The sequence below is a fragment of the Triticum dicoccoides genome, chromosome 4B (assembly GCF_002162155.2).
Source record: "Triticum dicoccoides isolate Atlit2015 ecotype Zavitan chromosome 4B, WEW_v2.0, whole genome shotgun sequence".
Taxonomy (NCBI): Eukaryota; Viridiplantae; Streptophyta; class Magnoliopsida; order Poales; family Poaceae; genus Triticum; species Triticum dicoccoides.
The window spans coordinates 272,729,010-272,738,815 of record NC_041387.1 but is presented as its reverse complement, the minus strand read 5'-3'; positions in this window follow the sequence as shown (position 1 = coordinate 272,738,815).

Below are 9,806 nucleotides of genomic sequence, written 5' to 3'. Positions count from 1 at the left end.
AAAACGATTCGCCCCCTTGACTGTTGGGACCCACCAGCTACATCTTCGCATGCAAGGAAGTGCGTCTGGGCAAAAAAATGATTCGCCCCCTGACTGCTGGGACCCACCAGCTACATCTTCGCAGGCAAGGAAGTGCCTGACAGTCGGGACCCACCTGGTCGAAGCGTACGTACCGTTGTCATTCTGGTCGCGAACGTGTACGTACATATATACTGGTGGATGTAGAGGCGTGCACGTGTCATAGTAGAGGCGCGCACGTAGCATGTACACGTACGTACAGTGGCGAGGGTGCACGAAATAAAATACGGCCACGTACGTACATACGGGCAGGGTCTCTAACGCCTATTGCGCATACGTACATGGCTGGGTCGGGATGGAGAAACAGCATCGTCGTCGTGTTCATGGGGAGCCAACCGGCTGGGTCGGAACGGATGCGTGGTCGTGTTCATCGGGAGGGCTTGGACGGAACAGGCGATGGAAACGAGGCCTGGCGTACCACACAACAAAGGAAACGGCCTTGTGTTCGACTGGCCAGGTTCGAAACGGGGTCCTGTTGATCGGGAGGGGCTTGGGGTACCGCAAAACGGAGGAAACGGACCTCCTACGGTCGAAACGGGGGTCCTGTTGATCGGGAGGGGTGTGGCGTACCTCAAAACGGAGGAAACGGACCTCCTACGGTCGAAATAGGGGTCATGTTGTTCAGGAGGGGTGTGGCATACCGCAAAACGGACGAAACGGACCTCCTACGGTCGAAACGGGGGTCCTGTTCATCGGGAGGGGTGTGGTGTGCCGCAAAACGGACCTCCTACGGTCGAAACGGGGGTCCTATTGATCGGGAGGGGTGTGGCGTACCGCAAAACGGGACTCCATGGGATACTGTTCATCTCCATCGTCGACCTCCTCCAGCCTCCACGGGCTCCTGTTCATCCAGCCTCCACCGCGCGCTACTCCACCGGCTACAGTTCAACCACCCCTCCACGGGCACCCCTCCACCGTCTACTGTTCATCCAGCCCTCCACACCACGGGGTCCTGTTCAACCACCCCTCCACCGTCTACTGTTCATCCAGCCCTCCACACCACGGGTTCCTGTTCATCCAGAGGCAACGCCACCGCTCACTGTTCATCCAACCCCCCCCCACAATGCTCACTGTTCATCCCAGAGGCAGCATCGATCGGCTTCAGTTAGCAGCAGTAGCGAAGGAATCACTCCATCGGGTTCAGTTAACAGCCATCGATCGATCGCTCGGGTTCAGTAACGCGTAGCCTCCAGTGCAATCGCTCGGGTTCAGTTAGAGCCCAACGCCTTGCTCGGCTTCAGTTAGAGCCAACGCCTCGCACACACGCACGTACGTACGAGAGAAACGCGCATCGCTCCGCCCCCGACCTCCCACCATAACCGGCAACTCCCCAAAATTTTCCTCCCCCTCGCTTGTACCATGGTTTTTTCCGCCATGGACGGCCCAAAGAATGTCATGCAACTGCGTCTCCGGCCCGCCCAGGACGAAAAGCCCATTTTCTGTCATGATTTTTTGTCATAGAAGTAGGAGCCCACCACATCTATGATGATACCGGGTTTTGTCACAATTATCATCATAGAAGTGTCATATGTATGACAGAAAAAAAATTCATTCGGCCCAAAATGTCATGGATGTGTCTTTTTTTTGTAGTGCTAGGGGGAGACGTGGAGCTCCCCCAGTGGCTGGAGGGCATTTGCTGGAGGCAGCGCGCCCACTAGCGACACGCCAAGTGGCGCTTTGGAGGTGGCCGACGCGAAACACGATGAGGGCGGCGGTGGCTGATGGTTGGGGGCACGGAAAACAAGGTGGGGGTTGGAGGAGGCCAAAAATAACAGGGGGAGGTGTATATATATGGAAGGGGGCTAGGGTGAGGGGTTTTGGGGGCTTTCAGAGCCCTCCGATCTTGATCGGATGGTTCCGAGTAGACGAAGGGGTAGGCTGGGCCTAGGAGGGGTTAGTGGGCTGTGTTTAGATGGGCTAGACTAAGAAGATAGAAGGGAAGGGCAGCCCGACAACTGTTTCGGAGACTGAAACGTCCGACGAATACACCGACTATATTGCGGCTGTATGAATAAAGGTTGGGCTATCAAACGGACTTCGCATGTGATGAAATTTGGCAGGCGGTGTACCTACACTATAATAAGACCGCATGCCAACTTTCATCCCATTCCGAGAACATTTTTATGCCACTTATAAAATGATATTTTGGAGGTGCAGCGACCGCGTGCGAGTGTGGGTGGGCTCAGAACAAACAACAGAGAGAACTGGGAAACCCGAAAAGATGCAAGTTTTAAAAAAACATGAGGATGAAATGCAGATGATGACATAGCAAAGTGCAACACGCAAGCAAATGACATGGCAACGACGGCGAATAACTGGGAGATACCTAGAGCATCGGTCTCGGGGCGTTATAGGTTGGGCCTAGTGGGCTGCAGGTGGGCTATGGAGAGGAGGTTGGGCTAAGAGGGGAGAAGAGAAGTGCAGCCAGGCAAGGGTTTCTGGAGACCGAAAACAACCGATGTTTGACAAGCGAAAATGCTGATGTATGCTTAACGGTTGGGCTATCAAACGGACTCCAAATGTGAAGAAATTTGGTAGGCGGTCTACCTACGCCTATAACAAGACCGCACGCCAACTTTCACCTCATTCAGAGAACAATTTTACGCCACTTATAAAATAATATTTTGTGGTGCTGCGAGCGCGTGCGAGTGTGTCTGGGCTCAAAACAGGCAATAGAGAAAATGGGGGATCGGGCAACTAGAAATGGATGCAAGTTTTGAAAAACATGCAGATGAAATTCACATGATGACATGGCAAAGTGCAACATGCAAGCGAATGACATGGCAACGACAATGAATAACTTGATGACATCTGGCGCATCGGACTTGGGGCGTGTCACATCCCTAGCTCTGGTCTGACCTATGGTAGCATCTGGTGTTGCATCATGTTTACCTTTCATAGAAAGTTGAAATGGGGATGACAGAACCCCTAGCACCCCCCCTGAAAACAACTAGGGTTTACTAAAATCTTTTCAATGAACCTGAAATGCCCTCCCAAAATGTTTATCATCTTTGCCTTGGTCTTAAACCTCTGACAAAAATGGTGCACAATTTTCTAGGTCATCCTCAGGTCACTGAATTAAATCATAAGTATTTGAATGTGGACATTTAAATTTTATAAAATATTTTAAATGTCCAAATAATCCCAAACTAAAATGTTCCATGCTGGATATATTCCATTTAGTGGCCATGAGAAGTTTGGTGATTTTTGGAAATGCCCTGGCATTTTTAATAAAGCCCTAAAGACTACAAAATAATAGAAAATAGAAAAACATAAATAAAAGAGAGAGAGAGAGAGAGAGCAAACTCACCTGGACTTACCTGCAGCCCACCTGGCCCAGCACCGTAGCAGCCCAGCCCAAAGGGGCAACACCGTCTTCTTCCTCCTCTGCCAGGAGGACAAACAGGTGCGTGGCGAGCGTCGACGCTGCCCCGGCCACCTCCTGCTTCCCCGGCCCCTTCTAGCGACGCCACGACAACGCCGCGTGTCCCCTCGCTCTTTCCCCTCACCCGCTGCATCCTCTCCCCTCTGCTGGATCTCTCCCTTGAGCTCATCCGAGCGCAACCATCACCGCCGACCAGCGCTCGCGCGGCCGCAGCCATCCCCAAGCCTCTCCGACACGCCCTCGAGCTCCGCCGGTCCACCCTCATCCTCCTCCTCGTCTCACGCGACCAGAAGAGCCCCGACACGCCGTCCCCGCCCCCTTCTTCCTCCTTCAGCCACGGAGATCGCCGGCGATTTTCCGCCGTCACCGAGCCTTCCCCGAGCACGCCGCGGCCACCTCTGCACTCGCCGTGAGCCCCTCTTCCTCTCGCCTCTTCTCTCCAGCTCGCGCCCGTCCCCTAGCTTCATTTTCCACCGCGGCCGAGAGCTTCTCGCTGCCGGCCATGGCGTAGCCATGGCCACAGCCACCGCAGCTCGTTACCAAGCCCACCATCGTGCTCATCACGATCTCATGAGCCCGTAGACACCCACAGTGCCTCCTCCCGTGCTCTGTAGTGCCACCCCGAGATTGCCGAGCTACTGCCGCCGCCAAAGCTCGTCACCGGCGCCACTCCGGCCACTCCCCGGCCACGCCACCACCACGGTTGGATGCGGACGAGCATCCGCATCCCGTAGCTAAGTTTCGCGCACCAAACGGCGCTCTGTAGGCGAATCCCGCAGCGCACCACCACGTCTGGACTCGCCGGCGGCTAAACGCCGGCGACCGCTGACCCGTTGACCGGTCTGGGTTGACCCAACTGCCCGGTTTGACTTCCCCCTCTCTCTCACTTACTTGCGGGCCCCGCCCGACTAATTACTCTAGTTAGCACTAATTAACTAGTTAGGTTAGTTACTACAGTCACTAACTAGTGGGCCCTGCCTAGTTAGTTAGGCCTAACTAACTTAGTTAGTTGACTGGGTCACTGACCAGTGGGTCCCACTGGTCAGGTTTTACCTGGTCGACGCCTGTTGACTGCTGACGTCACAGTGACGAAATGGTGACGCAGTTAACTATTTTCTGGATTGATTCTTATTCAGGAAATTTCAGAAAATAGTGCTAACTTCAAAAAATCATAGAAATTAATCTGTAACTGCAAATCAAACAAATTATATATGAAAAATGATCAGAAAAATCCAATCTATCCATCTGTACCATTTTCATGCATGTTTGAACAACCTAAGGTTGCTGTATATGGCAACTTGCATAATTAGCATTTAAATAAGCACATATGGAGTTTGAATTTGAACCCTTGGTTCAAACCAACTTCATTTAATCTGTTCTAAGTTGCATTAGCCAAAACACACTCATTTTGCCATGTCATATTCATGCATCATATTGTTGCATTGCATTGATTGTGATTTCTTTGTGTTGCTGGTATTTGTCCCCTCTCGATAGACATGGTTCCGACGATGAGTTCGATGACACCGATGAAGAACTGTATTATCTTCAGAAGTGCCAGGCAAGCAAAACCCCCTTGTTCATTCCGATACAATCCCACTCTCTCGCTCCTGCTCTCTTTTATTGCATTAGGACAACAACGACTCATCTGTTACTTGTTGCGGTAGTTGAACCCCTTTATCCTCTGCATGACCTGTCATTGCCACAGTAAATAGATGAAACCCACTTGCATGAGTAGGAGTTGTTTGAGCCCTGTTGTGCCTACTCATTCATGCTTGATTGTCATGCCTGCTACTGCTTAGAGTTGAGTCAGGTCTGATTCATCGGGGATGAATCAGAGGTGTGTGAACATGTCCTACTGTGCGTGAACTAAGTGTGTGAACACGATTTGGTAAAGGTAGCGGTGAGAGGCCATGTAGGAGTACATGGTGGGTTGTCTCATTGAAGCCTCCCTCAGGAACTGAGTTCTGTGTTTGTGATCCATGAAACAGCTACTACCATGCATTGGGCCCTGAAATATGACCCCGCCTGACTTCTTATTCACCCTTGTCCTCTGTCCACGAGTTGCAAGTAGTTTCTGGTGTTTGTAGTATGCTGGAGGCCGTGCGTAGCGCTGACCGGAGGGGTGGGCTGTGATGCGGTAGGCACATGGCCGGGTATACCGGGCGCCCGTTTGGTGTCTCGAAACCCTGTACACATCATTCGGGGCCGTATGTGGAAACCTCGGCTGGACTCCCCGCGGATGGAACCTGAATAGGCGATAAACCTGGACTAGAGACTTGAGTGTTTAGGTAGGTCATGGTCTACACCCACGTCGGCTTTCGCTTGATGTCTGCCGAGCACATGTCTTGTGCAGACACTAAGTGGTGGAAACATGTATGAAGAAGTACACCCCTGCAGGGTTAACATCATCTATTCGAATAGCCGTGTCCGCGTTAAAGGACTTCTGGGTTGCCTATAATAGTTCATAGACAAGTGATATTGGATACTTTAAAATGCGCAAGATAAGCGTGAGTGCTATGGGTGGCGTTCTCGTAGGGAGACGTGAGCGGATCCACAGTGGTGTATTGGTTGGTGAATATGTGGACTCGAGTGCGCCACCTCAAAAGAGTTACTTGCAGTCGTAGTTCAGGTTAGCCACCGAGTCAAAGCTGGCTTGCTGCAGTTAAACCCCACCATCCCCTTTGTTGATAATGATGCATATGTAGATAGTTCTGATGTAAGTCTTGCTGGGTACATTTGTACTCATGTTTGCCTATTTTATGTTTTTGCAGAGAGACTTCAGTCTTGCTAGTAGTTCCACGTGGACTTCGACGTTTAGCTTGTTACCTCAGCTACGATCTTGTGCCCCCGACAGGATCTGGTAGATAGTCAGGCATCTCAGCCTTTTTCACTTGTAGATGTCTGTACTCAGACATGTTAAGCTTCCGCATGTGCTTTGACTTGTATGCTCTGAATGTTGGGTCATGAGACCCCTGTTTGTAATATCTCGCTCCTCGGAGCCTATTGAATATAAGTACTTGAGTTGTACAGTCATGTTGTGATGCCACGTTGTATTTGCACATATCGAGCATATTGTGTGTATGTTATTGAAATGCTTGGTATGTGTGGGATCTCACTATCTAGTTGTTTATCCTTAGTAGCCTCTCTTACCGGGAAATGTCTCCTAGTGCTTCCACTGAGCCTTGGTAGCTTGCTACTGCTCCGGAACACTTAGGCTGGCCGGCATGTGTCCTTCTTCGTTCCTGTGTCTGTCCCTTCGGGGAAATGTCACGCGGTGTCTACCGGAGTCCTGTTAGCCTGCTACAGTCCGGTTTACAGGAGTCCTGCTAGCCCAGTTGCTACAGCCTGGATTCACTCGCTGATGACCTACACGTTCGTTGTTGGGTCATGTATGCCTGTCCCTGTAAGTTAGTGCCACTTTGGGTTCACGACTAGCCATGTCAGCCCGGGTTCTTTGTCATATGGATGCTAGCAGCACTATCATATACGTGAGCCAAAAGGCGCAAACGGTCCCGGGCCAGGTAAGGTGGCACCCGTGGGAATACCGTGCGTGAGGCCGCAAAGTGATATGAAGTGTTACATGCTAGATCGGTGTGACTAAGGATCGGGGTCCTGACAGCTTTGGTATACGAGCCTGACTGCCTGTAGGATTACCAAGCCAAACTGGTCGAAGTTGAGTCTAGAAATTCTTTAGTTATATAAGGGAATTGATTGTGGGATGGAACGTAAGGCTCTTTTTACTCCTTATATCTCATGCCCTTCTGATCTGAGTCATCTTGTCTTTCCTGCGGGGTTAAGAAACTAGGCTTTCTCTTCTTCTATCAGGATCACGTGTTACTAATCCATAGACCATTTTCGCTGGATGTCTCAAATATTTTTGAGCATTTATAGCCGTTATGCTGTCCGAGTCATGCCAGGTTTCTAAACAGTCTGATGCATTTGCAAATCCCTTCTTCCCATTCCCGATGTCCCTTTGGTCAGATTAATCACACAAATCAGTGAGTTGAGGTACTTTGTTGCCTCAACATATATGTTGGAGCTATTACTATGACCCTAGGTGTCTTAGGGGATCATCTAGCAATCTAGCCATGATTTGTGTCCTAATGTGATGATTCTGGACTTTATTCTCGAAAGCATCCCGTGATGCCATTTAGTTAGTAGGTATTCTATTTCTGGGTTCTGAACCCGAGATTCACCCCATTTACCTCATGTTGAGAGTGTTGCTAGTTCCTTTAGGAAATTGGTAACCTTTGCATTAGTCCTCGAGGTCCGTGGTATTTTTCTTCTTCCAAATACTATGAACCACTTATGGCAGTAGTTTGTTGGATCAAAAGATCATAACAAGTGCTCTCGATGGGTTCTCTATTCTATATCGCGACTCTGCTAGTTCAACCTTTCTGCATGGGTTATCCTAAAGAAATATGTTGAACTCGTTCGACATGCTAATCCATGCATCCACAACTCAGAAAATCATATGTTCTTTTGAGTTGTTCCCCCTTTAGCTGTATTCCGTCCTCCGTCTATCAATTGATAGTCAAGAGTATGCGTGCATTCGTTCATCGATGCCTATTACTCTTGTGGTCTATCAAGCCATTCTATTCTGGATGACCAGGAGAAACAAACTCCAGTACCTCATCCATATCTAGGATTGGGTCAAAGCAATTGTACTTCGTAGATCAAAATGCTAATCCAGCTTTTGTACTGTTCTACCCTGAAGTATTACCATGTTTATATTAAGAATATCATGGGAATTGCACACCATCCTATGAACTCTTTATACAGTGATACTTATCGCCATCATTATTCATTCCTCGGTTCCGTGTTATTGTAACCGGAACACCGACAATTGAATCGTGATGTGTGAAATCTATACTCCTAGCAACTCTGTTGCTTGGTAGTTAAATGGACAATAACCTCATTCTTAACGTGTTGGTTATTGAATCATCACCCTAAGGTTGATCGTGCCCCCTAGTCCTTATTTCCGATGCACCCTCCGATCAGTGAGTTAGGATTGTGTCAATCCCTTGCTCATTTGTTCATATCGTCTTGCCCTTAAAAGCAAGATTGTTCCCGATCTTAGTAACATATCGGTGGCTCGTGATTTACCGAATATCTTCTCGGAACTATCACCAGGTCGTCACCTGACTGTTATGTTGAGCTCGTGATCAAGTTGGTTTCATATAAACCACCCCTTCTCCAATAATCTGTGTTGCATACTCCTGAGTTGTTTGGTTAAGCTAAACAACAACTTGGAGAGTTGGAAGATGGAAGCTTGTCCGATTTAGTTCATCTTAAGGGATATCTTGTATGTGTGTTGAAGAAAGATGATATCTTCCTCGATTGATCCTCGTGACCAGTTGTTGGACCTATTGTCTTGCCAAAACTTTGATTTGAGTGTGGGCTATCCTCAAATCAAATCAGAACCAACGATGTTCTTAATGTTGTCTTACTCGTGGTTGATCCCTCAAGCATACACCATTATATCCTTGGGTCTGACCAATGCTATCACTTGTTCACATAATTATGGAATTCCACTTACATGGAAACCTGGATGAATTGTTGTTGAACCCATCAGCAACATTTTTATCTTCTCCATGATTCGTGCAGAACATCCAGTTAGTATTGGGAATTTTTATAAGCATTATCTTCATGACCCGTTCGTGAAGTATATGTTCGGATGAAAGAAGTGACTTCCTCTAATTCATGTGAATTTGATGCTAGTTGCCGCCGTGAATTTGAGAAAGCATGTTTTTACCTCCTCCGGAATCATCCCAAGTCAGTTATGCACATGCAAACTATTCTGTGGTCTGTTAGACTGATCATCTTCATTCCATATGAATTCCGTAGCACACTAAGCCACTGACTGACTTGTTCAAGAAAAAGGAGTTGTTGTGCTATCCTAGGTCATGCACAAGATTCTGATATCCTCAATGATGGTTCCCCACCGGAACTCGGTAGTGTTTTATTATAAGACTACTACGTGGTCATGCTTGTCTGTGACAGCATGTTCACATGTATGTACCAGAAACGGCTTATGTTTTGGAGTTTGCTACCGTAGTTCATTCCTGAGATTCTCGCAACGCCGTCTTGTCGATTTGTGTTGCAAACTTTCATTTTCTTTCTAGACTTGATGAGTCTAGAATATCCTGACACCAGCCAGATCTGAATCTCAGGCAGATATGATGGTTGGAACGTTTTCCCAAGAATTATAATATTGGTCTCTTTGTAACCAAGTAAAGTGGATGTCGTTCCCAACACATCTAGTCGGTAGACCCATTATGTAGGCTCTTGATTGAGAAAGTTGGCTACCTCCCCATAAGGATTTCGTGGGATTTACTCCCTA